The 26,594-nt window shown below is 37.5% G+C and overlaps 1 protein-coding gene across 2 annotated transcripts in view; it reads left to right on the forward strand.

The window, feature by feature from the left end:
- The first annotated feature begins 9,858 nt into the window (after positions 1-9,858).
- Positions 9,859-26,594, forward strand: part of KCNMB2 (potassium calcium-activated channel subfamily M regulatory beta subunit 2) — a 245,792-nt gene continuing 229,056 nt past the window's right edge. For both annotated transcript variants that reach the window (XM_067737236.1, XM_067737237.1), the window contains exon 1: positions 9,859-10,116. The gene's annotated coding sequence lies outside the window, so the exon portion shown is untranslated. The remainder of the gene's footprint in view (positions 10,117-26,594) is intronic.

Genomic DNA, 26,594 nt, shown 5'->3' on the forward strand with positions numbered 1-26,594 from the left:
TTTCTTTTCATTTCTAAGAAGTAAACTTTTTTTTGATCATCTGTGTATTATTTATTTCTAACTTTATTTGTAAGTAATAGAAGAATGCGGCTCATAAAATTCTAACTTTTAAAAATTTGTAAGGTTTTTCTGTGTAGCTAAGTACTTTATTATTATTATTATCAATATTGTTATTATTATTTACTGTTATTATTTTGTAATTTTAATTCTCTATTTGAAAGATGGAAGCCTTTTAAAAATACTTATTGGTATGTGATACTGTTCAATTCTTCTATGATTTTACTTATTTTTTGTATGTTTATTCTGTCCAATTCTTAGCACTATCACTAACTTAAAATAATTTCACCTATTATAATGTTTAAAAGTTCTCCTCTGATTTCCTACAGTTTTCACTTTATGCATTTGCTGATTTATATTTTTAACTGATGGGACAGTGAATATAGGCTTATGACTATTTTAGCTTTTTCAGAAATTATCAATTTTACCATTATATAATGCTTACTTTTATCCTCTATGGTGCTTTTTTTTTTTTTTTTTTCCTTCTCTATGGTGCTTTTAAGTTTAAATATACTGACTTCCACTAATATTGCAACCCCTGCTTTCTTTTAGCCTGTATTTGCTTGGTATCTCTTTTTCTACTTCTTCATTTTCAACCTTTATTTATCACTTTGATTTTATTTTTCTATAAATAGTATTTACATGAGTTGAATTTGTTTTTAACCCAATTTGACAGTCTCAGTCTTTTAAAGGGAAAATTCTGTCTGTTTACAAATCATAAAATAACCAGTATACTTAATTTTATGTCTTCCTTTCCACTTTATCTTATTTATTTTATATTATTATTTTCTTCTTTTTTTCTTTTTCCTAGTTTTGCTAGTTTAATCACCTTATCCAGTGTGGTGGATTTTTTTTCTTTTGTTACTTTGGAAGTTTTACTGTACTATTTCATTCCATCAGTGAATATCTTTCCTTTCCCCACACCCACTACTCTTAAACTCAAAGTATTTTCCCACTGGAACACTGTTTCCACAACTAAGATGCTATATTTCTCATCAACTTGTCTCTCCCCTGTCCTCTATAATATGAGATTTAAAATACTTGGTCTTTTCTTCCTTTCCCAAAGAAGGAGTCCTTTGGAATGCTTTTATCCATTCTCTCCCTCTCTGTTCCAGGCTTTTATCAGAATTCATTTTTCATTGTGACCATTTTGCCTCGTGTCCTCACAGAACATTTTCACAGCATGTTACCAGTCAGCCTGTCCCTATCCAGTCGTGTGTGACTGTGTGAGGTGAATGTGTATGAAATGTCACTGCTTCCCAAGTCTTCTCTTCTGCTGCCTGCATTGTTTGTTTGGTTCCTTCAGTAAATATTCACATAGCAAACAAAGATCTATTGGGGCACTCTATTTTAAGGTAAACTTTAAGACTTGACTCTCCATCTTAACAGTGACCAGCCAAACCTCTTCAAAATCCAGTAAAATAGTTCAGTTGAAAAATCATGTAATTAGTGGACTCTCTCTCTCTCTCTCTCTCTCTCTATATATATATATATACACACACACACACATATATATGACTATGTAATCATGAATTATCAAATGTGTCAAAATTGTTAACATCCAAGCTATCATGAAAATATAAGGAAAAGAGGAGGGTTAATCTCAGCCTTTTTAAAACACAAATTTGACGGCATCATTTTTGCCTATGCTACCTCTTCTTGGTTCAGACATGCAAAGCCACTGTGTGTTTCTACTCTATAATTCTGGGATAACAACTTATTTCCTAGATACCATAGTTTTTTCCTACTTATTGGGACAATTTTCTAGCAGGTGGTTCATAAATGTTCTAATGAAGAGGTAGTTTTTTCTAATTTTCACAAAATCACCATCTGGCCATGTTCATAGTTAACATTTCACCAAATTTTCTTCTGTTCCACAAGCTTCATCCTCCAAAGGAAATGGAAAAGATAACATTAAAGATAATGTAAAGCTGTTTTGAATGGCTTGTTTGACTTTTATAATGCAATGTATTATAGTAAACCTACCTAAGACTTTTTCTTTTTGGTTAGTAAAATTCTGGGGAATTTTTCTTCAAAAACTGTATGATTAGTTTTTAAATTTCCCTGCATAAGTGATGGCTTTATGGAATACTTATCCAGTGTTTTCCATTCTGTAATGTTAATTTTCCATCTCCATAATAATAAACCCATAATTTAAAAAAACATTTGGGGACATTTTACACTTTTTTGATTGCTGCTTCTCATTACATGTTTCCTAGACATAGTTGGGTCACACTATCAACTTTGTTGCTACCAAGTGCTTTGTGGAAAGCTTTAGGGATGTCAGTTCTGACACATGTCTCAATGATTTCAGGTTATTCTAAATTTCCTTCCTTCCTTGCATATTTTCTGATATTTCAAGCTCACTGCAAAAGAGCACACTGTTTTTAACTACCAGTCAGTGATCCCTGTTAAAAACATAATTTTAGAATTAGTATAATTTAAACACACAAAATAGGAATGGAATTAAAATCACTCACACACACACACAGTTTGAGTCACTTCACTGGCAGGAACTAAAATAAAACACGGACTCCAGTGTAAATTAACATTTGATTGAGTGCAATTTTGACAGGATGTTGATCTGATTTGTGAGTGGGCGATTTTTGTGTGTGTGACATTTAAAAATCACTGAATCGTAGAAAGATGACAAACTCCTTTTTCATATAACAAGCAACATAGTTCTCTTCTATCTTGGCAAGAAATGCTCCCACCCTTCGTATTAGCACCACTGGTTCTCACTGAAGACACGTGCTCTATTCATTTTGATGAATGCCATAAGAATTCCTTGAAGACAAGAAAAGTTCCAGATTTCCAGTGACTTCCAGTTCATAGAAATGTTTTGTTTGCGAAGCTTATCTGGACAAGTTTCAGGTTTAATGATGGGAAAGCAATTCTAGTAATTTATGTATGTGCTAAAAACTTTGCAAAACACAAAAGTTCAAAACTCCTGCCCCCAATATTATTAAGCAAATTGGTTTTCCAGAAAGACACAGCAGATTTAACTTGTGGATTTGTATATTCCTGGTATACAACAGAATTCCCCAAGAGTAGGCATGCCCCAGGTTTCAAAGGACCTCGTTGGGGAGCGACTGCTCTGAGCCATAGGAACACCGTGAATGTAAGCCCCAGGCTTTGCAGCCGGTCTTCACTTCCCTCCCCCGACAAGGGGAAAAGACATTTCCACTTCAGGAAACCGAAACAAAATTCCAACATTAGTAACCCTCTTCCTTTGCCTCCTTTCTCTCCCCTCTTGTTCTATGACACTTGACTTCCCTTCAGTCCCCAAAGCAAAAAGAAAGTCAAATAAACCTCTCTGTGTTAAAGGGAGGAACAAAGCACCCTTTTCCCACCACAATGAATACCCTGCTCTGGGCAGGTCAGACCCCACGGGTGGAACTCTGAAATAGTACAACCCTTCAAGAGAGCAGCTTAGCAAGACATACCAAAAGCCCCTGGTATGTTCACACATTTCAGGCCAATGATCCAGATACGAAACCCTATCTTAAATAAATATAATCAGAGATGTAGACAAAGATTTATGTAAAAAGACCTTCAGCAGAGCACTATGCTAATGAAAAATAAAAATCACCTGGGTGTTTAACAATGGATTTCTTAAATAATTTAGGGAAGATTCATATGGTAAGATATTATGCATCCATTAAAAAAGATTTGAAGATTTTAAAATAATGTGGAAAACATTACAATATTAAGGAGAAAACTAACATATAAAACTACCTATGCAATATGTTTTTTAAATATTGATAATACATATTAATATAAGTTACCTGTGGATTGTAGCATCTCAGGAGACTTTTCTTTATATTTTCTACATACTCCAGCTATTCCATCATGAGCATGTGTCACTTTTATAATCAGAATTAAACAGTGTTTTGTTTTCGGGCGGTAAACGGCATGCAGTGAAGCTACCATCATATCTTCATATCTAACCTATATCCTTGATAAAAGTAACTTTACAAATACATTTCAGTAAACAAAACATTTTTTTATATCCATTTTAATGATTCTTTCCCTAAGTAAATTGTGAAATGTAGAAATATTTATTAACACTTTCCTAGATGTCCAGCATCGAGTAAACACTTAGAAATTCTCCAACTAATAAATAATAGATTTTGCTATAGTTTTGCAAAGCAGGACCTTTTACAATGAATATTCACACACTTGCTAAAAAGCATTTGTTTGTTAAATGATTCTTCTTCCACCCTAAGAATCTAGCAACGTTTAGTGAGTTATTAAAATATCCACATGAATGTAAACATCAACATATAAATCCTTATCCTTTGTACCCAACCTTGGAGCCTTCTGCATACCAGGGATTTTTTGTTCTGTTTTGTTTTGTTTTGAAGACAGATTAACTGATATTGAAAGCAGCAGATATTGTATCTAATGCTATATTGTGTAGAAGGTACATATACTGCAGCACCGTAAGTCATAATAGTAATAATAGCAACCAGCAATCATCTTCTCTTTGATTGCTCGTAGATACACTACGCCTGGAGTGTCACATTGGTATAGTTAGTGCGTGTTTCCGGGAAGCAGGGAGATTGCAGCTAGGCCCCGGGAAGTAAGAGAATCCAAATGAGATAAAACTCCAACAACTGTCACTGCTGTATTTCATGCTTTATTTTAAAGCTGATTTATGTCCAATCCCCTGACAGCCTTCAGAAGGATGGAAATGCAGCCCCAATAAGCTGTCTGCCAAATGCAATGGCTCAGCCAAAGAATGATGGCTTCGGAAAGTTGGTTAAACTAGATTGTGCCAGTGCTTTCTCATGGGCGTCCAGGTGAGGGCTCAGGCATTTTTATCTGTTTGGTGGTGGGAGGGGGGATGTTAGGAGGATGTTTCTCCTATTACAAAAATTCAGGTAAATCAATTAACATGGATATTATATTACCACCTACCTCCTTTTCCCATTTCAACCACATGCATACAGAATGGTAACTTTTTGAAACCTGCTGATAGGACTAACTGCTGATGGAAGGGGAGGTTTCCTGCAGGAATTTCTCTCCTAATTTTTATGAAGACAGACAGAAACGCAGTCAAAGAATCCAAGAAAGAAATCCAAATCATGGCCTCACTAGATGAGTTTGTACCTACAGCCCATGGATCAGAGAGTCCTGTTCAGCTGCCACAATTAGTATAGAACTACATTCAGTGTTGAATCTGTAATTAGAAGAATTCTGAAAATCTACAGTTTATCTTTTAAAAAGGTTTACCAACTCGACCTTAAAAATATAAAAAGCTGCAAAACCAAAGATAAAAAAACAGGCATGAGTGTTTGCAATATGGGAAGAGAAAAAAATATACTGGTAAGCTCCAATTTATACTTTTCATTTTTACAGTTTTAAAAAATTCTTCTGGTGCTTATATTTCTAGATATTTCTAGGAGAAATATTAGGAGCAAAGTGTAAAGTTTCATGATATAAAAATAATACTGGATTATGAGTTAGAAGACATACTTACAGGCTATGTGATCTTGGGGAAATCATTTAACCTCTCTCATCCTCAATTTCTCCAGATGGAAATGGAACTAATAATATTTGCCCTGCCTCTCAGTAGCTTTGTTCTGAGCATCAAATATGATGTGTGTGAATATATTCTGTAAATGTAAAGTTTTAGGAATTCTCATTCCATTAGTAAACTTTTAAAAATCTCTGATGAGAAGGAAAATCTTTATGAAAAGTGTTATAAACAAATGAAAGGCACTTCATTCTGTCTTGGAAATCAGACACTGTGCTTTAAATATCAGATTTTCATCAACTGTTTTCTTTTAACTACTTTCTAGCCTAAAACTTCACGTTTATTCTAGAGAATGTCTCTTTTATGGATCTAAACTGGGACTTCAGAGTAAGTCAGCTTCAGCTTTCACAGGAATATAACAGGAAGGAAGCAGTTTCTAAACTAACTTTCCTATTGTTCCTAGAAAAATAGTCACAACAGGGCAAAAGCAGTTACTCTCTGTATTATTCAGAGCATAAATTATATACTCAAAAATATAATTAGCACTTGTATCTGTGACAAATAACTACACTTTCTGGTTATGTATCTATCAAATTTTCATTTTAATAGTGATGACAATAAAATTATGCATTCATCATTCCATTCATTAAACTGCTTAACTTGCAAACTGTGCATGTAAACTGCAAATTCTCTGCATATGTGATACATCACTCTTACCCAGGCTCCAGTTCTCAACCTAATATTTGTTAACATACACACATTCTTTCCAGAACAAGGTTTTTTTTTTTTTTTTTTTTTTTTTGCGGCACGCGGGCCTCTCACTGCTGTGGCCTCTCCGGTTGCGGAGCACAGCCTCCGGACGCGCAGGCTCAGTGGCCATGGCTCACGGGCCCAGCCGCTCCGCGGCATGTGGGATCTTCCCGGACCGGGGCACGAACCCGCGTCCCCTGCATCGGCAGGCGGACACTCAACCACTGCGCCACAAGGGAAGCCCCCGAACAAGTTTTTTTTAATGTGCCTTCAGTGAGCAGATGCCGTCAAAAATGTTATCAAGTTACGGATGCACAGAGTACTCTCGCTGAATGTGTTTGGTAATAGAGTTCTGAACTATCACTTCAGTTCCTGCCTTCTGCTGCCCCAAACTTCATTCTCCAGGGAACCATCCAAAAAAGCAATGCTATGAATTACTAAATTCAATCCTCAGATCAGCTGTTTTTGAAATGGTAGAACACACTTTTAACAAATCCAGCATAGGTTCTCTCTTGTTGAAGAAGGTGTGAGCGCCAAAGATACTTTATTATCTGAAACTTCATTATAGGGAGGGAACTAAGGCGACAGTTATTGGAATGTGATCCAGAAAGCAAAACAAAAACAAGAAATTCTATCTTATATGATCCAACAAGAGAAATTCTTCTCTCTCCCAGGCCCCCTCTCTCTTTGCTAGCCATGCCTCCTTTCTTCCTCCTTTCTTTTCTCCTCTTTCCTATCATACCTCTTACCTCCTCTCTAATCATTCATCTCCATCTCTCTTCCTGATCAGTAAAAACTAGCACTTATTTTAGTATTTCTATTCACAAGAGCTTCTACTCCTCCCTTAATGTGTACCCTGTCTCATTACCACTGCAGTCTTACAACAGCCATTCTGATCACCCCATTTCTCATGAGAGGCTCAAGTAGGCTAATGGAGCCAAGTTTCAAAACCAGGCATCCTTATTCCAGAGGCTGTGCCCTCTTCCAACACCATGTCACCTCCAGAAATTCTTTCCTTCCCCCCTCATAGATCTCTTTCCCTCTTCTTTCCCTCCCTTCAGCTTCCCTTCCTCCTCCATTACTTCAACAAACCATCTTCCACCCCATCCCACTCCCACTAAACTGCCTTTTCCAGAAACCTCCTTCATCCTCAGAGAGGTCAAGTGGCCTTTGCTCCTTTGGGGACAGAGCCTCTCTAAAGCATCACTAATCATCTCTGCCCTAGCCCCATCCTCTTACTTCATCCAAGGATCAAAATATGGCGCTGTTAACGGTTTTTATTTTTATAAATTTATTTTATTTATTTATTTTTGGCTGCGTTGGGTCTTTGTTGCTGTGCGTGGACTTTCTCTAGTTGTGGAGAGCGGGGGCTACTCTTCATTGCGGTGCGCAGGCTTCTCATTGCGGTGGCTTCTCTAGTTGCGGAGCACGGGCTCTAGGCACGCGGGCTTCAGTAGCTGTGGCTCATGGGCTCTAGAGCGCAGGCTCAGTAGTTGTGACGCACGGGCTTAGTTGCTCTGCGGCATGTGGGATCTTCCCGGACCCGGCCTTGAACCCGTGTCCCCTGCGTTGGCAGGTGGATTCTTAACCACTGCGCCACCAGGGAAGCCCTGTTAATCGTTTTTAGATTGTCATTTAACTCTTCCTTACATTTGAAAAAAATATTCCAGATACACAATTTATAATATTATTTTCCTGTCATTTTTTAAAGAGAATATCATAAATTCATTTTCCCTGAGATAATCCTTCTTCCATTATAAACTTTTTAAATGATATGCTTGCCTATTAAAAAAAAACACGGGGTTTTTATAAAATGCTGAAGAATAACCTCCGAACAATTTCATTTTGGAATTTTTGTACTCTCACTTCAGTGGTGTCATTTACTGCAATTACAAACTGTGAAAATGTGGTACTAAAGGCAATAATTTTGTATTCCCCAGACTCCTTACAACTGTGAAATTTTATTACTCAGCTAAGAAAGAGTTTCTCTTGCATGATCATGAGGCTAGTGAAAGTTTTTGTACAAAACACAAAAAATGATTTTTTTTTTCTATTTTAAGAACTGAAAATTTGAAAAAGCCTTCTTTTTGTCCTACTAACATAATGGGAACAGAATTATTTTTTGAAATTTAAATTACGGTATTTTCTGATTTTGATTTTGCCCCAGGGAAACCACTATAAGAATACTTAATTAGAATGAAACGTGGTTACAGTTTGTGATACAAGGAGATTTTTCCACTAGGTCACACTTTATTCTTGAAAAGAAATTGTGACCAGTCAAGTAACAACTAAAATTCACATACAATCAGGGCATAATCAAACCAACATCCAGAAGTTTAAAAAAAACAGAAAGGGGGAAAAAAGTATCTTTTTTAAAACATCAGACTTCTGAGCAATTCAGATATTCAGTTCTTGCATATAATAAATAATGGATGCTGTGATCATAATAGTATTTCTAGATAACAAAACTACCAGTAATTAAATAGTGTTGATCTACAATCATTCCCTTTGAGATTTTGTTTTGCAGTAGTTTTTGTCTGTTTGTTAATCCCACCTCATTTTCAATTCTATAGGCCAGTATAGTACATTTCCCTTCATATTCCATCTGCTGCTTTCCCTAAGCCCCTCCCCTGAAGCAGACCACTCTGTTTCCATAGTAACTAGTATATAACTATTGCTCCTGGGGTAGCAGGAGGGGAGAAAGAACAGCAGAAGAAAAGGACTAAATCTGGTTAGTAAGAGCATGACACATCCTCTACGTTACTGTGAGTTACCAAGAACTTTTTTCTGCTTCCCTGTTTGGAAAAGTACATAGAACTTTTCAGAGTAGCACTTCCAGCAAGTAATACCATCTTCTCTGACCAATGGTAAGAAATCCTTCTTCCACCTTCCATGATTATGACTGTCCAAAGTGGATCAAGGGAGTGTACACTTCCCCATCCCTTCCACCCAGCATTCATTCTTTCCATTTGGACAGTAGTCCAGGGCATATGATTGCTTCAAACTAGAACACAAAGCTCTGTAAATCAGTATGAAACAATAAATGCGCTCATTGATCCGTTCAGTCCGTTTGATACCTAATTTGAGATTTTATGTAAATGCATGCCCTGAACCCTACCTCAGTAATGATGAGAACATTTCCTATGGGGATTGATCCTTTTACCTAACTCTAGAGAATGCTTATTTTTGTAACTGGGAAGGGAAGGATTCCCTTGCTGGGAGTGAGAATTGTTTGGGGAATCCTAGAATGTTTATTCTCAACTTCACTTTCCATGTAAAAATACCTATTTGAAAAAGGAATTCTCTCTCTTATAGCTAAAAAGAATTTGGAAATCTGATCCAATAGGCAGGGTGGTGTTGGTCTCAGTCTTACTGTAAGGAAGTCTGAGCCCTCTCTCCCTTTTTAATATGAGAATTCGAAAGCAGTGGGGAAGTGATGCTGGACCTATCACAGCATTGCTAACAGACAGCCTATTACAGTATTTAATAAAAACAGAAACAGCATGCCTATCATAGGCTAATAAATCCTACCTCCTGCACGCTTTAAAAACAGTAAGAAGCAGCTTTAACGGAGCTTCAGATAACTAATTTCAAGCATGGCTGTCTAGCGAGCCTGTCACTCCTATTGTCCTTCCAAACTCTTTCAGACATTTTGAGCAGGGAGTATTAAAGCTATGAGTTAGCAAGGGTTGTGACATTAATGGTCCAGAAAGGCTTTAGGCACAAGAGGTAATGATAATTACTGATGGCTATTTGGAGGACTGCACTGGATCGCTGTCATTAAAAATTAAGCGTGGCTTTTGAGGAAGATGTGACAACTACCAGAGGTAGGATTTGCATGTAAAACAAAGGAATCTGTTGCTGTTTCGTGCTTTTTGTTTGCTCTGTGTCGTGTGGGTCGTGAATTGCAGCCAGGTGCGGAGTGAGAAGCAGGAAGGGGAGAAGGGGGAGTGGGAGACGGATCTGCTTAAAGCAAAACACAGTGGATACTATTATGTTTTATGGCAGCAATGCCTCGAGGACAAACTGGCTCCAGACTCGCAGCCTGCTGAGTGTGCATTCCACGTTGCTTTTCCCTTGGAGTAGAATGCTTAGAGGTCGTGGAGAAAACAGTTTCCTTCTTATCTATGTGGCCAGCTGGGCTGTTGGTAGTGGTAGGGTTGAGTGAAGACTTTGGTGGCTGGGAGGCATAAAGGTCCGAGAAAAATAACGATGAAGCTGTCCTAAAGACTTGAAACCTGTTAGATAAATGTTTTATTTATTTATTAGCCATAGTCTAATTTTTAAAAGGGTAAATTGGAAGATTACAATGGATTTCCCTGATAAAGAACTACTTTGGATTTAATCTATTATAAAAGAAAATTGGGTACCTTCGTCCATTTTGCATATCGAAAGGCTGATCCACACTGTTTGTATGAATGGTTTTGCTAAAGCAGAGCAAGAGTTTTGCACTGAAGAAGGGGCTTTCTCTCTATTCCTGCTCTTGCTTTTAAACAACTGCCAGGGCTGCAGATGGAAATGGTGATTCGTTAGAGGTTATGGACTTGACGTTTTAGCTTTTTTTTCTTTTTCTTTTCTAAATGAACAGGATAAAAGCACAATTCTCCTTGAAAGATGAGAGGGGCAGTTGGCTTCACAGTCCAGTGGATAATGAGTGGATTTGCAGGGAACTTATACTGCTTTGTACTTTATTATTATACTTTATCGGTATAGCTCAATCAGAAAAGGAAATATCAGAAAACCATAAGCTGAGATTTTTTTTAAGCAAAAATGCAATGATCAGAAACCAATGTTTCTCCAACTTGATCTGTGGTGCAAGTTTCAGTATTCGTCATTGCATGTGACCCTCAGTGTGAAGTGGCAGAAACATAGTGAGTGAATTTCTCAGTGCTGTTGTGTTATTTCCCTAACAGACTTCACAAACTCCAAGATGTAAAGATGTTATTTTAGATTTTGAAGAACTATGTTCTGATGCACTGATTCAGTATAACAAATGGCAAAGATACATAGAATAATTGTATATTTATAAAAGAATGTAATATTCTTCAATATACCTAAAAGTTCTTTATTAATGGAGTATTAAGTAGAAATAAAAGTGAAAGACAATTATAGCATGTTTTCAGCTAAATACTAGAACCAAGGCCGAGTGGGGCTTATTCTCTTCTATGATGCAGTTGAGTGTGCACATTTGTGAGCATCTGTGTATATACTGCCATTCACAAACGTACAAAGTTGAAATCATTTCCCTGTAGCGGGTGGCATCTATGCTTAAAGTTGTGTGTCTATTTATCTTAATAGCGTGATGATTGCTACTGAACCACTCAAACTCTCTTGACTAGTCTTTACGTGACCAAGAGCACATGTCCATGAAACGACCATATAGAATTTTTAACGCAATTGATGGGTATGACATCGTTTTCTGCTTCTATGTGGCTAGTGGAATGTGTGACCTTGACCTTGTAAAGTCCCATTCTCTAGCCAATTGTGCTCACCAGTCAAGAACTCATATATAGGAAAAGAGAGCTCATAATACATAAACAGAAACACACACACAGTTACTGCTGTCAGAAGTTTACAACTGAAGGTTGTTTCTATTGTTTTCATTAATTTCATTCATTTGAAAAGGACTTTCACTGGCTCTGGTTCTACCAATATCTTCTGAATCTAATCACATCAAGCATTTATTTTAGAGGCAATCCATGACATCATAGTTGTCAACAGAAGAAATTATTTTGCTGTGGTCACGCCCCTAACATTTTACTGATAAACTAAAATTACTTTTCACGGTTTTTACAGATTTATGGGAAAAGTCTCCGTATGATATTTTGGTGGTGTATTTGTCTATACTGGACCCCCACAGCATGAAAAATATAGGGGAAATATGCTAATTCTTTTCTTCCTTTGGTGGGGAAAGCCAAACCAAGTACTTTAGTCAAAGCAGCCTGCTTTGTGTCACAAATTAATTTCATTACCTGTTTACATAAATAGATACCAACCAAAACATTTCCAAATATCCTTTCCTTTTAGTTTCTGCTACATATAGTAAAAAAAACCCAACAATGCTCCAGTTATACCGAAAGCAAGTCTGGAATCTACCCTAACATAAAAAAATAAGCGAAGCTTTGGTCAGTCTTGTTTTCTCAGTCCCCATGGGTAGCACGCCATCATATCAGTCACCAAGACACAAGTCACCAAGTCCAGAATCATTCTTGTTCTCTGTCTCTCTCATATACACACCCAGTCATCATTCTACTCTATTGGTAGATATCAAACCAGACATTTCTCAAACTAACACAAACTTCTCTTTGATTACCTCACTCCTCTCACCAAAATATGGAAATTAAATCTTCCAAAACTATTCCTGCTAATATATCAAATAAAAAAGCAGACTACAATAATGTACACATAATATAATCTTAATTTAAATATATGTGTGTATGAAAACAAACTAGAAAAAAATGTACCAAAATGTTGGCAGTAGTTATCTCAGTGTGGTATCATTGATGTATTTTATTCTTTTTATTCGTCTGTTGCTAAATTTTTTAGGGTTGCTAATTTTTTTTCAAAAAGCAGATATTATATTAATAGTCACAAGATTAACATCATCAAACTTTATCTATGTTTATGTTTATCTACTTTATCTACTTTATGTTTATCTACTTCATCTATGTTTCCTTTTTCAACTATGGTGCCAACTTTTCCCATTATCATACATTATATAATATACTATGTCTTCACTCCAAATTCCAAAGTAATTTTTTGGTCTATGAAAGACTGAGGAGAGGTTCCATTTCCTATCAGAGACCCTTCCTCCTTGGGTTTCTTGGTATATCACGAAAATCTCAGCATCATCCTTTCTCAGAGACTGACTTCAACTCTTAACTTAGATTTCGTAGAAAAAGAGATTGTATGTGTGTGTGTGTGTGTGTGTGTGTGTGTGTGTGTGTAACTCTACAGATAGAGTATTTTTTAATATCCTTTGCTGGCTCCTCATTATCTCCTAAATCTTTAAATGCTGGACTGCTCCACGGCTCAATCATAAACCTCCTCTTTATCTATATACTTACTCCCTAAATGTGTCTCAAAGCCTTAGAAACTATCTATAAACAGCTCACAAATTCTAATTCTTAACCTGGACTTTTCCCCTAACCTCCATACTTACATATTCAGTTACTTACAAAACTTTTCCACTTAAATGCCTTATAAGCATCTCACACTTCACATGTTCAAAATCAAATTTCTGAATTTCCTCTTCCCATATTTCCCCCACATATGTAAGTAGAAACTTCATTCTTCTACTTGCTTGGAGTCCTAGATGAATCCTCTCTTCCCTTCCCACATTACAGAAAATCCCATTGCCTCTACCTTCAAATTGTACGTAGAATTCAACTACTTATTATTCCCACTGCAAATTATTATTCCCACAGAATACATTCTGTTCTGTACCCAATGCCAGTGGTTATTTCAAAATTGAAGTTGTATCATAATATCTTTTGCTCTAAAACCTCCAATATCTTCCCATCTAACTACAGATAAAAGCCAGACCCTTACAATGGGCCACAGACTGTGCATATCAGCAGCTGGGTTCCTCTCTGGCCCCTTCTGCTCCCACTCTCCCTTTAGCACTTCACTTCAGCCACACTGACCTCCTGGCTGTTCCTCAAACATGCCACACACTCTCAAACCCCAGAGACTCTCAAACCTTTGACTTTTCTGTGCCCGATGCCTGGAAAATTCTTCCCCTCCATAGACACATGACTCAGTTTCTCACTTTCTTCAGGTCTCTGCCAAATGCCACTTTATCAGAGAAGACTTCCCTGAAAACCTTGTTTCAAATCACCCCCTTGCACAATTCCTATTCCCAGTCCCTGCTTTCTTTTTCTTTATAGCATACCAAATTATCCATCAACATATTGTATGTTGAGTTCTTATTGCCTGTCTCTCTCCTACTAGAATGTAAACTCTGTGAGAGCAAGGACTTTTTTGTGTTCCCTGACATATCCATAGCACCAATCGTCGAATGAATAAATTGTTGAATGTAGGAATTGAATGTTTTCCCCCATTAGAACCATTAATAGCATTAGGTTCCAACCAGAAGTTTTTCAACCTCAAGGTCTAATCTCTGTGTCATAACATCCTGCTGATTTTTCCAAAAAAAAAAAAAAAAAAAACAGAAAAGATACTGAACACCTTGAAGAAAGTCAAGGAGATTTATCAAGATGATTTTCTTTCTCCTCCCTACACGGGAAGGAAAAAATCACATCACTGATCCCAATCTATGTCAGAGCAAATAAAAATTCAATTTGCCTCAATTTGATCTTATCCAAAAGATGACTTCTATTTCAAAAAGGCATCTTCACAGATCTATACAAATGACTACGGACATAGACGTGTCCTATATTTTCTCTGCTCTTCTCTGGTGATGGGGGAAGAGATGGCAAAGCTAGGTTGAAAGGTACGGTTGGAATCAATATACCTTTCTGAGCCTACAAGCCCCAGTAGCCTATGTCGCAAGAGGAATCAATCAATAATAATCAACAATTGTACTATTCACTTACATTCATTTCTTTCTCTCAAAATCAGCATGATTTTAACCAGTCTCATGGTCTAGTTAACAGTGACCTCTCTACCATTCATAAGGCACATGTTTTCAAATAATTAAATTATAATAAAATAATCTTATTTTCCAAATTGGGTACAAATAATAATGCCCAATATTTCAAGAATGCTCTACAGTCTAGAGAAGTAGCGTAGTTTGAAAAGGACACAGCACCGGAGACAAGCACAGGCTTTAGGAATAGACAGACTTGGTCTGAATCTCACCTTCTTCACTTCATGGCTGTGTGACCATGGGCAAATTTTAATCTAAACCAGTCTCAGTTTCCTCACTGGTAATGGGTGATAATAATACCTACTTCTTTGGGTTAAAGATTAAATGTGATAATGTATGCCAGTGCCCCATTAGAGTACTGGGCACAAAAGAGATGCTTAAAAAGTAATAGCGTTCTCTTTGTCATTTAATCTTTACAGTGTGCCAGAGTAGTAAATATACTTTCCATTGAACAGGTAAGAAAACTGAAGTGTAGAGAATTTGATCATTGAAATTGCTCAAGTTCAAAGAACTAGTAAGCTATTGAAATTTACTCTCCCTTTAGCCATAGAGACTCCTGATAAATAGAACGTCAGATTAACTATCTTTAATATATTTAGTGACTAAAGACTGCTATTGATTAGGGAAATTTTTTAAAAGGGAGGATCTGAAGAAAAGATTTTTCTTTCCTCTATGAACAATGTGGGTGCCTCAGATATTCCTTCCCTAAAGGAAAAGTAGACTCAAACTCCAGTGAAATTACTTAAATGAATGCTAATTTACTTATTAAGAAAACCTCAGTCTCTAGAATGCGTATAATGGAGCATGGAAACCCCAGCTTCACAGCCATGAAGACCATGGTTTGGATCCTAGTTTTGCTCGTTCCTGTTGTTTAAACATTTCTGAGCCTCCCTTTCTGCAGCAGAAATGTAGATAGTCATAGTACACATTGGGGTTGTGAGGATTAAATGAGATAATCTATGCATAGCTGTTAGCCCTGTGCTTGGTACAAATTAAGTGCATAATACATATTACCTATCACCACTTTAACTGTTATTATTATCTAAAATGATACTTTAAACATTATATATATTATGACACTGAGAGTTTTGGTTTCAGGTATCTCTTTAGTTCTTATTTCTTGCTATTGCATGCCTCTAACCTCATTCAGTAGATATCATTTAAGAGTCATTTAAGCATCACGGCATCATATAAGAATTCAAGGTGTTTGAGCATCTGGCCAGCACTAGAAACAGAATTTCCGGAAATGTGTGACATTTGCTCATTTCTTATTAGACCCAAAATGAAAGATGCAAATTTGGAAAAATCAAGAAAATGTTTGCTTTTCTGAGATACTAAACCCAATTTTATAGATTCATGTTAAAAGAATCTTAACCAAGTGTCTTCCCTCGGCCTTGTCAGGCTCCAGTTTCAATATTTCCTGTCTTCACTCTGTTTATGGCTGTATGGGCTGAATTACTGGTAAACTGAATGCATCATCATACAATATGACTTGGGTGTAGGGTGTGCATGAGATTGGCAATTAGCATCATCAATTATTCTAGATTTATATTACTAATTTCTTTTTTTTTAATTTATTTATTTAATTTATTTATTTTTGGCTGTGTTGGGTCTTCGTTGCTGTGCGCGAGCTTTCTCTAGTTGTGGCGAGCGGGGGCTACTCTTCATTGCGGTGCGTGGGCTTCTCATTGTGGTGGCTTCTCTTGCTGCAGAGCATGGGCTCTAGGCACACGGGCTTCAGTAGTTGTGGCATGTGGGCTCTAGAGCACAGGATCAGTAGTTGTGACGCACGGGCTTAGCTGCTCCCCGGCATGTGGGATCTTCCCGGACCAGGGCTCAAACCCGTGTCCCCTGCGTTGGCAGGTGGATTCTTAACCACTGTGCCACCAGGGAAACCCTATTACTAATTCCTTAATGCAAAGGAATTTAATTTCATTTAATTGCTCAATGGAAATCAGCACTTCCAATTAAACTATTGGGAAACTCTCAAATACTAATCTACTACATAGGCTAAACTTTAATCAGTCTGAACTTCATTCTGCACTGAACAACTTCTCAAATTTCATCTTCCTGAAGGTTGGTTTGTGCCACTAACTATTGTATTTGTATGGGTGCTTCCTTTAATATTTTGTCATTTCTCAAATCCACCTCCTTAAGTGCAACTGGTACCAAGAGTGGTATCTCTCTCCAAAAATGTAGATATGCCACTGTCATAAAAATGTCACCGATTTTCAAGGTTTGATTTTTTTTTTTAATATTCACAAGATATTGCTCCTTTTTGCTCCAAAATACTCTGTGCATATTTCTACCATGGCCTTTAGCACACTGTGCTGTAATCTTTGGTTCACTTATCTGCTCCCCTCCTCCCCAGTGAAACTGTAAGTCCCTGGAGGTTAAGGACTGGGTCATAGTCATGGCAGTATTTCCAGTGCCTGGTAGTGATCTTGGCAGTAGTTAATGCTCAATAAGTATTTCTTGAATAAATGAATCAATGATGTCTACACTAGATTTCTTAGTGTCCACTTTGACCTAAGGAGGGTTAATGACCAAGTGGACAACTCAATCATGACCTCAGAAATAGAGTGCTGCGTGGAACTATTTTGTAATAATGAAGCCTGGACCTGCCATGTGCTTACTCACTTCTCATTCACCTGTTGTCTCACCTCTTCTCTTTTTATTGTTAGGCCCAATCAGGGGCATTAGTGACTTTTTCCCCAACCCTTCCTCTCTACTGTCTGTCCACAGTCACTACCCCATCTTGATAAAGAGTATGGTGGGGTGTTGCATTCGAAGTCGACTTGCAGTCTGACAGCCTCAGACAGCAAATGCCTGAACCCCCTCCTCATCAAAGCCAGGGTGACAGATAAGCCTGGGTGAGAATTTCAGCTCAGGGGGAGGGAAGGGAATAAATCAGCTGTCAAAATGTCAGGCGTGCTGGCTTCTTAGGAAAGGAAGAGAAGATGCTTATATTGCTAAACAGGAGGGCTTTGGTTTACATTTGCCAGCATTTGTACTAAATGGGGAAAATGTCAGATGAATCCCACATGCAAGTTCCTTGTCACCTTGGTGTTTTCCTGAGTGTGAAATTAAAACTCCAGAATACTCTGGACATAGGAGTTCATTTTCAGCTATCCATAAATCCATTTAACAAGTAAAAAAGAATAGTTAGGCAAGTAGTAAAATATATAACTAAATTTTAAAGTATAATTTTAGCTTAGATAACTAGATTGCAAACTCCTTGAGAGAAGACACTATATTTTTATAATTCTCAGGTGAAGAGAACTATATTAAATATATGTCATGTTTTTTAGAATAACTTTTTGACTAATATACACTTCCCTCTTAACCCTATTCCCTGAAGTAAAGCCATATTACAGAAGTCAGTTAAACGTCTTATCATTATTTACCAGGCTGCCTGACTGGAGATTTAGGGTTCTAGAAACCACACAAATCTTAATTCCACTGAATCCCCTTTGTGCACTATGGTTGTAGATAGGGCTCTTATAGAAGAGGAAGGAAAGAAGGTCTTGTGAGTCCCAATGTTGCCTGTCTATTCATAGAATCTTATTACTCACAGGCATTTGTGATTGGAAATGATTTACAAAACCAACCCACGTAGGCTTCTACCAAAGGAGGATTCAATTTGGAACTCTGTCAAAATAAAGCCCTTACAACACTACGTGCATAAGGGGGACTCCACTGTGTTTTGTGCAATAGTTCGGGGCTTTAAAAACAATTAGCTTGGTTTTGTCAGACTGTCTTTTTTATTATTTTTTTTAATTTTTTGTTTTTCCTGGAAAGCTGGTAAAGGTCACGTGACTGACTTCATAATTCTTAGCCACAAAAGTAAAGTATCTTTCAAAGTGAAACTCTTAGAAAGTTAAAAAAATAGGCAGCAATTCAAATGCAAATCTGGAATTTTTCTTGCTCTGCCTCAGATGCAGAGGATCACTCTGGCCATGCTGCATAAGGCACTTTATGAGTAGAAGAAAGAAGCCGTTGGTAAATCTTGCCCATGACATAATTTTTGAATGTCTTGAGTTTGGTTTTGTATAAGCATCTAAAAATGTCTGACCATAGGAAGAATTTGTAGCTCCATCAAATTGAACTATAACTTCCTCAAAGGGATTATATTTCTGTAGTAAATCTAGGACCCTTGATTGTCTTTGGATATTTTTTAATTTTGCAATTTATTCCAAATGAAGGAATTGGTGGTGGAGGAGGGGACAACAAGCTGACATCCAGAAGAAAATAATACCTAACTTTAGACAGAATTGCAACAGGACTGGTCCAGTTTCTTCTCCTCTGTGAGGATGATCAATGACTGGTTTAACTTCACTTCCTAGTGGTTTTATTTGATCCTGTGTGGTGCTTGGGAACAGCCATGTGGGGCTCTCTGTGTAGACAACTCAAGGTAACTATTTGCTTTAAAAACATAAAAATAGAACAGTACAGGACTCAATTCTCTGTTGGAATGAATCAAAAGAAAAGAGAGAGGGAAACAAAGTTCATATCAAAAGGAGAAAGAAGGCCTAGATAATATGTTACCAAATTTGAGAAAATATTTCTGGGTATAAAAAAGACAACAATAGCCCTGATATGGAGAAACGTGGCTAGAGAATGTCTATTACGACCTGCTTCTCAATCTTCTAGGCCTATTTCCTCATTGACAAGTGGATGAGGAAATGGACAATTTTTTGTCCATTGACAAGTGGACAAAAAAGACTTGGTATAAAGAAAATAGAAGATGGGCTCTGATTTATGTCTATATGAAAAGTTGCCTTGTGTGTAATTTTGATTTCAGATTGTCTAGTAGAAGATTCTTCCCCTTAGCCTATGAACATGTTCAGCTATCCACATTACTTTAAAAAAGATCTATTCTCCATCCTCCTACTCTTTAATTTATCAATCCTCATTTTATATCTGCATTCATTCAAGTATTCATTCATTTATTTAACAAATATTAATTGAACATCCACTATGGGCTAAGCACCGTGATGGGTATTGGGGCTACAATGTTGAGCCAAATCAGAAATGACGCCCCCTAACCATGGAGGTGACAGTCCTTAATGAGAAAGACAGTATTCAGATAGTCACACAAATAAATACAAAATTACAAATGTAATAAGCACTAAGAGGTTATTTAATTGGAGACAGCATAGTCAAGGATGTCAGGGAAAGATTCTCTGAGGAGGTGATGACTGAGTTGCTTAATGAAGAAGCATAAAAGTGAAAAAAAAGAGCAAGTATGAAAGCAGTGGGGATTAGAAGAGAAGCTTTCTAGGCAGAGAAAAAGCATGGGCAAAGGCTAAAGCATGGGCCCTTCACTTATTTGACATGTACCAAGTGCCGAGTGTGTGTGTGTGTGTGTGTGTGTGTGTGAGAGAGACACAGAGAGAGAGAGAGACAGAGAGAGAATTTCTGGCCTTCATGGAGCTTACATACACTCTAGTGAAAATCAATAAATTAAAAAATTAGTAAACAGATAAAAAGGAAGTCTGTTGGAGAGAGTAGATGGGTACTAATAGATGGCCAGTGTGGCTGGAGGGCAGGAATCAAGCACCATGTGGTTAAAGATAAGGCTGGAGAGGCATAAAGAGCCTGGCTAGTTAGGACCTTACAGGTCACGTTAAGGGTTTGCTCTTTATTCTAAGACCAGTGGAAAGGCATCCAAGATGTTAAGCAGGGAGCTGACTAGATATTTGTGCTTTGCAAAGGTATCTCTGCTACAATGTGATGATCAAAAACGAGAAGAGCACGAGTAGATACAGAGAAGCCAGTTGAAAGTTTATAGTAGTAAACCAGATTTAGGTAGCTTGGACCAGGTGGCAGCAAGATGGGAGAAAAGTGGACAGAAGGAGACAGGTGTAGGCAGTCATATCAGAAAGTTGGTGACGGGCTAAGTTTCAAAGGATATGGGTGAAGAAGAAGGAGGTGTCAAGGATAACCTTAGATTTCTGGCTTGAATAACTGGATAAGATGGTGAGGTTATGGAACATGACTAGAGTTACCTTTCATCAAAAAGCATTTTGAAATTGTGATCTATCCTTACTGTCTCCACTTTCTCGCTCCCCATTTATTTTTAAGGCACTGGGGCATTATTTCAGGCCACACTGATTTCCTGTGACTGCCCTCTTCACCCTTTCAAAGAATCCTTTATCACCCAATTTGTTGGCCTTTTCACAGCCCCCAGGACCCTTGATCACTCTACAGCATTCAAAACTGTGGACCTTCCTCTCTGTTTCCCTCTCCCTCTCTCTCTGTCTCCCTCTCTCTTTCTCTTTCTAATATTTTTTCTCTCTTGAAATCCTTTTTTCCCTTGACTTTAATTATGTTTAGCTTCCCAGGTTCCCTCCCACCTTACAGTTCATTCCTATCTTTCCTCTTTGCTGAGTCCTCTTTTTCCTTTTCTATTTTTTTTACACTCTTGCAGTAATTGAAAGTATTATTGGTCTATCCCTACATCCCAAACCATCTCTCCAGTTGTGACCTTGCTCCCCAACTCAAGTCCAACATTGCCTGCTATCTGGTAGACATTTCCCTGTGGCTGCCAGTTTACACTTCAAAATTCATTTGGCAAAACTAAACTCATGTTAAGACCTAATGAACCCACTCTGCCTCATGTTTCTATTCATGTGCCACTGATTGTCCAGGTTTTAACACCAACCATTGTCTTTGAATCCTCCTCTAACTACAGACCTAAACAACCTGAGTCCTATTGATTCTTCCTTCAAAATATCTTTTACATCTGTGCCTTTTATTCCTCCCTATGCAAATAAGGTACCTTTATTCTCACACCTTGGTTATTGTGATAGTTTGCTAACCAACCTCCTTACTCCTAGTCTGGTTTTTTTCAAGGTGCTGTCCTTAAGTCACCTGCACAAGCATTACCAGGGGAGCTTTTCAAAAATATCAATTTGCATGGCCTATACTTAATCAGAATCTTTTGGGGTAAGGCCTGAAAGTTTAACAAACACCCTAGGTCGATCTATCATACATAAATTTTGAGAAAAACTGCTCAAATCTCTTCCAGGCTATATTCTTCTACATAGGTCTTCCTAATGAATAGTTGCAAAGCATGACCTTGATCTTGGAACTTCCCTAATCACAGCCCTTCCACAAATTCTTGCTTAACCAAGCAAATAAAGTCTCCTCCCAGGACTGGACATCAAGATTCTCCAATTTCTGGTGTCCAGATAAATTTCCAGCCTAATCTTTACCTCCCTTCTCTCACCCTGTGTTACAACAGTGTCCCTTGGCCTCATGCATTTCAGACATCCAGGGAAGGTCTCTCTCCCCCTTCACTTTCACCTGTCAAACTCCTACCAACTCTCCAATGGCCCTTTCTGGATATAACCTTCTCTCATCCCTTTCCCATTTCTCCTTTACCCTTTGCATTCCTTGCCCTCCAGTCTAGAAGGGACCTCTCTCCAGTCTTTGAACTCTTTCAGCAGGTTTTACCTTTTGCTACTTCCTTATCACATAGTTATACATCATTTTTCTTTTTTTTTCTTCTATTTACAAATTTTATAAAGAGAGGAACTATATTTTATAAAAAGACAGATTTTTGGAATAAAATAAAAGTTGACTTAAGTTTGAATTCCATCTAGTGTGTGTCCCTGAGCAAATCATTTCACTTCTCTGAACTTTGTCTGTATTAGTTAAGTGGGATAGTGTCACTTACATTATAGGATTTTGTTCAATATGAGTTGAGGTGTCTTGTAAAACACTGAGCCATATAAAATTTCCTGTATTCAGTTATTATTTCCTGTATTCAATTATTTTCACCTACAGAAAAATAGCAATTTTATTTGTAGTAGTCCTCTATATTTTAGTGTATTTTTCCTTAAAATATTGTTGTGTCCCATATTATGCTTTGCATCCACTTCATACAACAACCCTTTGCCCACTGAATATATATGTATCCTCTTGCCCACTGGGGGGAAAAATATAGATAGACAGATAGATATCTCTCTATATAAGATAGCGATATCTTCGTTATTGACCCGAAGAGACAGAGAGAAAAGAGCTTTGCACCAATACCAAGCAGGCAAACTATTAATCTACCTCAGTGCTTGCCCTCGCCTGTTCCTTTTTCAAAGCAGGTGAACAAACAGCAGTTTTAACAATAAGCTAAAGCAAGCTCTTTTCTAATGAGAGAGTTCATTTAAATAAAGGTCAGCAGGAAAAGTAACAACACTCATTGTCTCTTGTCTATGGTCCATCTGGGCATCACCAAACTTGCTCAAATTTCTTTCCTCAGCATTACCTAACCTAGAGTTTATCTAAATCACATTACACTCCACCCTGGCTGGGATTCTTTACCATTAATCAGAACAGCAATGATGTTTTCAAATGCAACCTCTAAGAAAAGTATGCATATTTTGTCTCTTCAGCTATCTTTTTCTACCCCTGCAATACTATGAAAAAGTCTCTTGGCCAATTAACCCAATGGAAACTCTTAGTTTGAGAAGATCATTGCTATATTGGTTATAAAGGTAAAGGAGTTGATGTTGTTTTTATGTTCTTACTTAGTGTTAACTCTTTAGACTTATCAGCCCAAAGAAGGATTCTTTGTCTAATGCTCCCTTTGTAGAAAATAATAATGATAATAATAATAATTTGTCTCAACAAGGCATTATGCTAAAGGGGGTCCTCAAGGAGATTACTGATTACTCACAAATTATATCGAGTTCCAGGAGTTAGGAATGAGACAAATGCCATAAGAAAGGTACAGAGTGCTTTGAGTATTTTAATAGACAGAGAAATATTACAAATAGAAGCTAAGAAAAGGACAAAACTCCAAGAAGAAACATCAGTATTAACAGGGTTTCAATCTCTCTTTCTCTCTACTCCAATTATGTGGCAGTTAAGTTACACTGAGTAAGTTAATTAACATCTATGTGCCTCAGTTTCCTCTTCCATAAAACGGGGCCATAATACCTACTACCTAGAGATTTTGTGTAAGTTACATGAAATCATGAGTCAAGGGGGCTAGCACAGTGCCATACACAGTAGCCTCTCAAGAAATGGCAGCTGGTGTTTTTATTAATGTGGGAATGAGTAATGATGTCAAATATTACAGAGAGTTCAAAGAGGAAGGGCTTTGGATTCTGTGATTTGGGATTTTACTTATTCAACAGTGAAATAGGAGATCATTTTCCAAAACAAGGTAAAGCATTAAAATCAGTTTCAACAGCATTAAAAGACTGAACAGATGGTGAGGAAGCAGACCATTCCTTAAAGAACATTTTCCCCCAAAAGGAGAGCAATAGTGAGGGCCACTGACAAAGAGCCAATAAGGATGCAGGTTCTTTCTTTTGACAGGCTGGCCATGAGGGCCTCTTGGTGGTTGATAAGCTAGCATCTTACCTTATTTTGCAGGTTGCATGTTGAATTCTCACTGAATTCATCTCCTACTAGTCCTAGAACTCTGTGTGGTGGCCATTATCACTCTCATTTTAAGACAAGGAAACTGAAGTTCAAAGGCAGTGAAAGTCCTGCTCCAAGTCCCACAGCAAATAATGGCAGAACCAGCCTTTCCAGCCAGTTCCTCTGACCCTAACCCGCAGGCAGCACTGCCTGCCGAACTATGGACCCGTCACCTCTGCCTCTGGAACCTACTTCACCGAGACATGGACATTTCCAGAGAGGATTTGAAGACAACAACCATTGAGAAATAGCTGCTCATTTTTGATAATGGTCACTCCTAATGAGACCTTTAAAATGTCCACAAGGATACACACCAGTTATTGAGCTCTTTGTAGATGGCAGGCACTTTACACAACATCAACTGTAGCTTGTGAGCCCACCAGTAGCAAGTTCAAGGCATTGTGCTAAGCATTTGATACACATCCTCTCATGTGTAGCTCAGAAAAGCCCCAGGAAATGAGTGCTCATATTATTCCCATTTTATGCTTAAGAATACTGAGGTTCAGAGAGCAATGGACTTGCCCAAGGTAATACAACTTGTAGGTATCAAAGCTGGAGTTCAAGATGAACCAGCCTGACTCCCAAATTTTCAAGCATTGCATTTGACACCTGCTGGCCATCTGACACATTTTCTGCCCAGATGCCAATGTGCACAGGCTCCCAGTGTGCAGGCCCGGACTGCGAGGTCCCAAGAGCACCATACCCAGGGCTCAAGGAAACAGAGGGAAGCACATGACTCGTGCACAAAGGTCTTGCTAGCAGCTGACCCAGGCAATCTGCTTTCCTGTGGATTAACATCTATCTCTGCTGTCTCCTTGCCCACTAAGTAAACCCCTAATGCATGGTGCTGGCCCTCAGCCAGATGCTGACCAAGGTTTACAGATATGATTCCAAATGGTAACTGTGGAAGGATGATTTAACAGCACTCCCACCGCCAGCTTCCACACTGAGAAGTAGTATAAGACAAAGGAGAGGTAAGCAGAGCAGAGAAATGTTTCATAACAGATTTCACATATTTTTCTTATCATCAAATTGTTTTTCCATTTTTTTCCTTAGTCTTATCTTTTGAATAACAAAACCAAAAAATGATTCTATTCTTCTGCCAACCAATCTCCAAGATAATACAGGTTAACAACCCATTTCAGATAAAATATAAATTATGTCCCAATTCTCTTTACCTAATACTTTCCATAACCTAATATATATCAGTGGCATTATAAGCTTTATTTCCTTCCCATCTCATTTTCCAGAAATTGACCTTGACCTCATCAGTGTAGTGCATGAGCTGCTTTCCTATAAAATATTACCTTTCTTCAGTCCAAGTAGAATTTGGATCACAGGTCCTTCCATTTCTGCAGTTGTTGTTTTTGTAACTGTTTTAACTCAAGCAAATATAATAATTATCCTTGCTTTTCCTTAAATTATAGAAACTCAAACATTCTATTACCCTGAAATTATTATAATTTGTATCCTAATAAGTTAGACATTTTAAGCCTCAGTAGTCTGCTAGATTTGTGAATAAATACCACAGTCAATTCTGACAGCACCCTTAATGGTGTCTAGATTTCTTCCTTCTTTGCTAGGTAGTGCAGTTTGATGTTACCTGTATTTCAAAGGCATAATAAGAGCTAAAGATTTCTTACTGGTAGCTCCTCAATAAAGATTAGCAGAAAAAAAAAACCTACCCTATTCCAAAGTGTTATCTTGGCTGGATTTTTATCACTGCTTGTCAACAAATTTCCTCTAAAATGATAGTAAATTAATTCATATTCACAAAAGCAAATCAATTTTAATAAAACATTAAAATGAAATTCAAACTAAGCCTTCACCTGAAACATGAACTTCTAAATTGCTGTTCATCTAAAGTCAGTTATGATTTATGACAGATATATAAAATGTGAGGAAGAAAACAGATTTTCTTTATTATCCTACCGAAGTGCCATCTGGTATCATGCTAGAAAAAAACAAAAAACCTGATTTGAGGCTAGTCTTGGTCTGGATAGGTTTACAAGATTAGATGAAAAATTTTTGAAAGATGTACTAGATATTGGCCAACATAAATTGTTAAGAATGCCTGTTGATTTATGTCATAAAGTATGTTAAAAAAAAAAAGAATGCCTGTTGAAAACAAAATTAAAAAGCAGATACATGGGCAAGCCCCTTGAATGCAAGAAATGAGGGGGAATGTGCCCTTGAGACAGAAAGGGACAGAGTTTGGAGCTGAGGACAGGAAGGTCACCTAGCACTGGGCATTGCCTGGTC

This window comes from Pseudorca crassidens, chromosome 5, assembly GCF_039906515.1.
Source record: "Pseudorca crassidens isolate mPseCra1 chromosome 5, mPseCra1.hap1, whole genome shotgun sequence".
Classification (NCBI taxonomy): Eukaryota; Metazoa; Chordata; class Mammalia; order Artiodactyla; family Delphinidae; genus Pseudorca; species Pseudorca crassidens.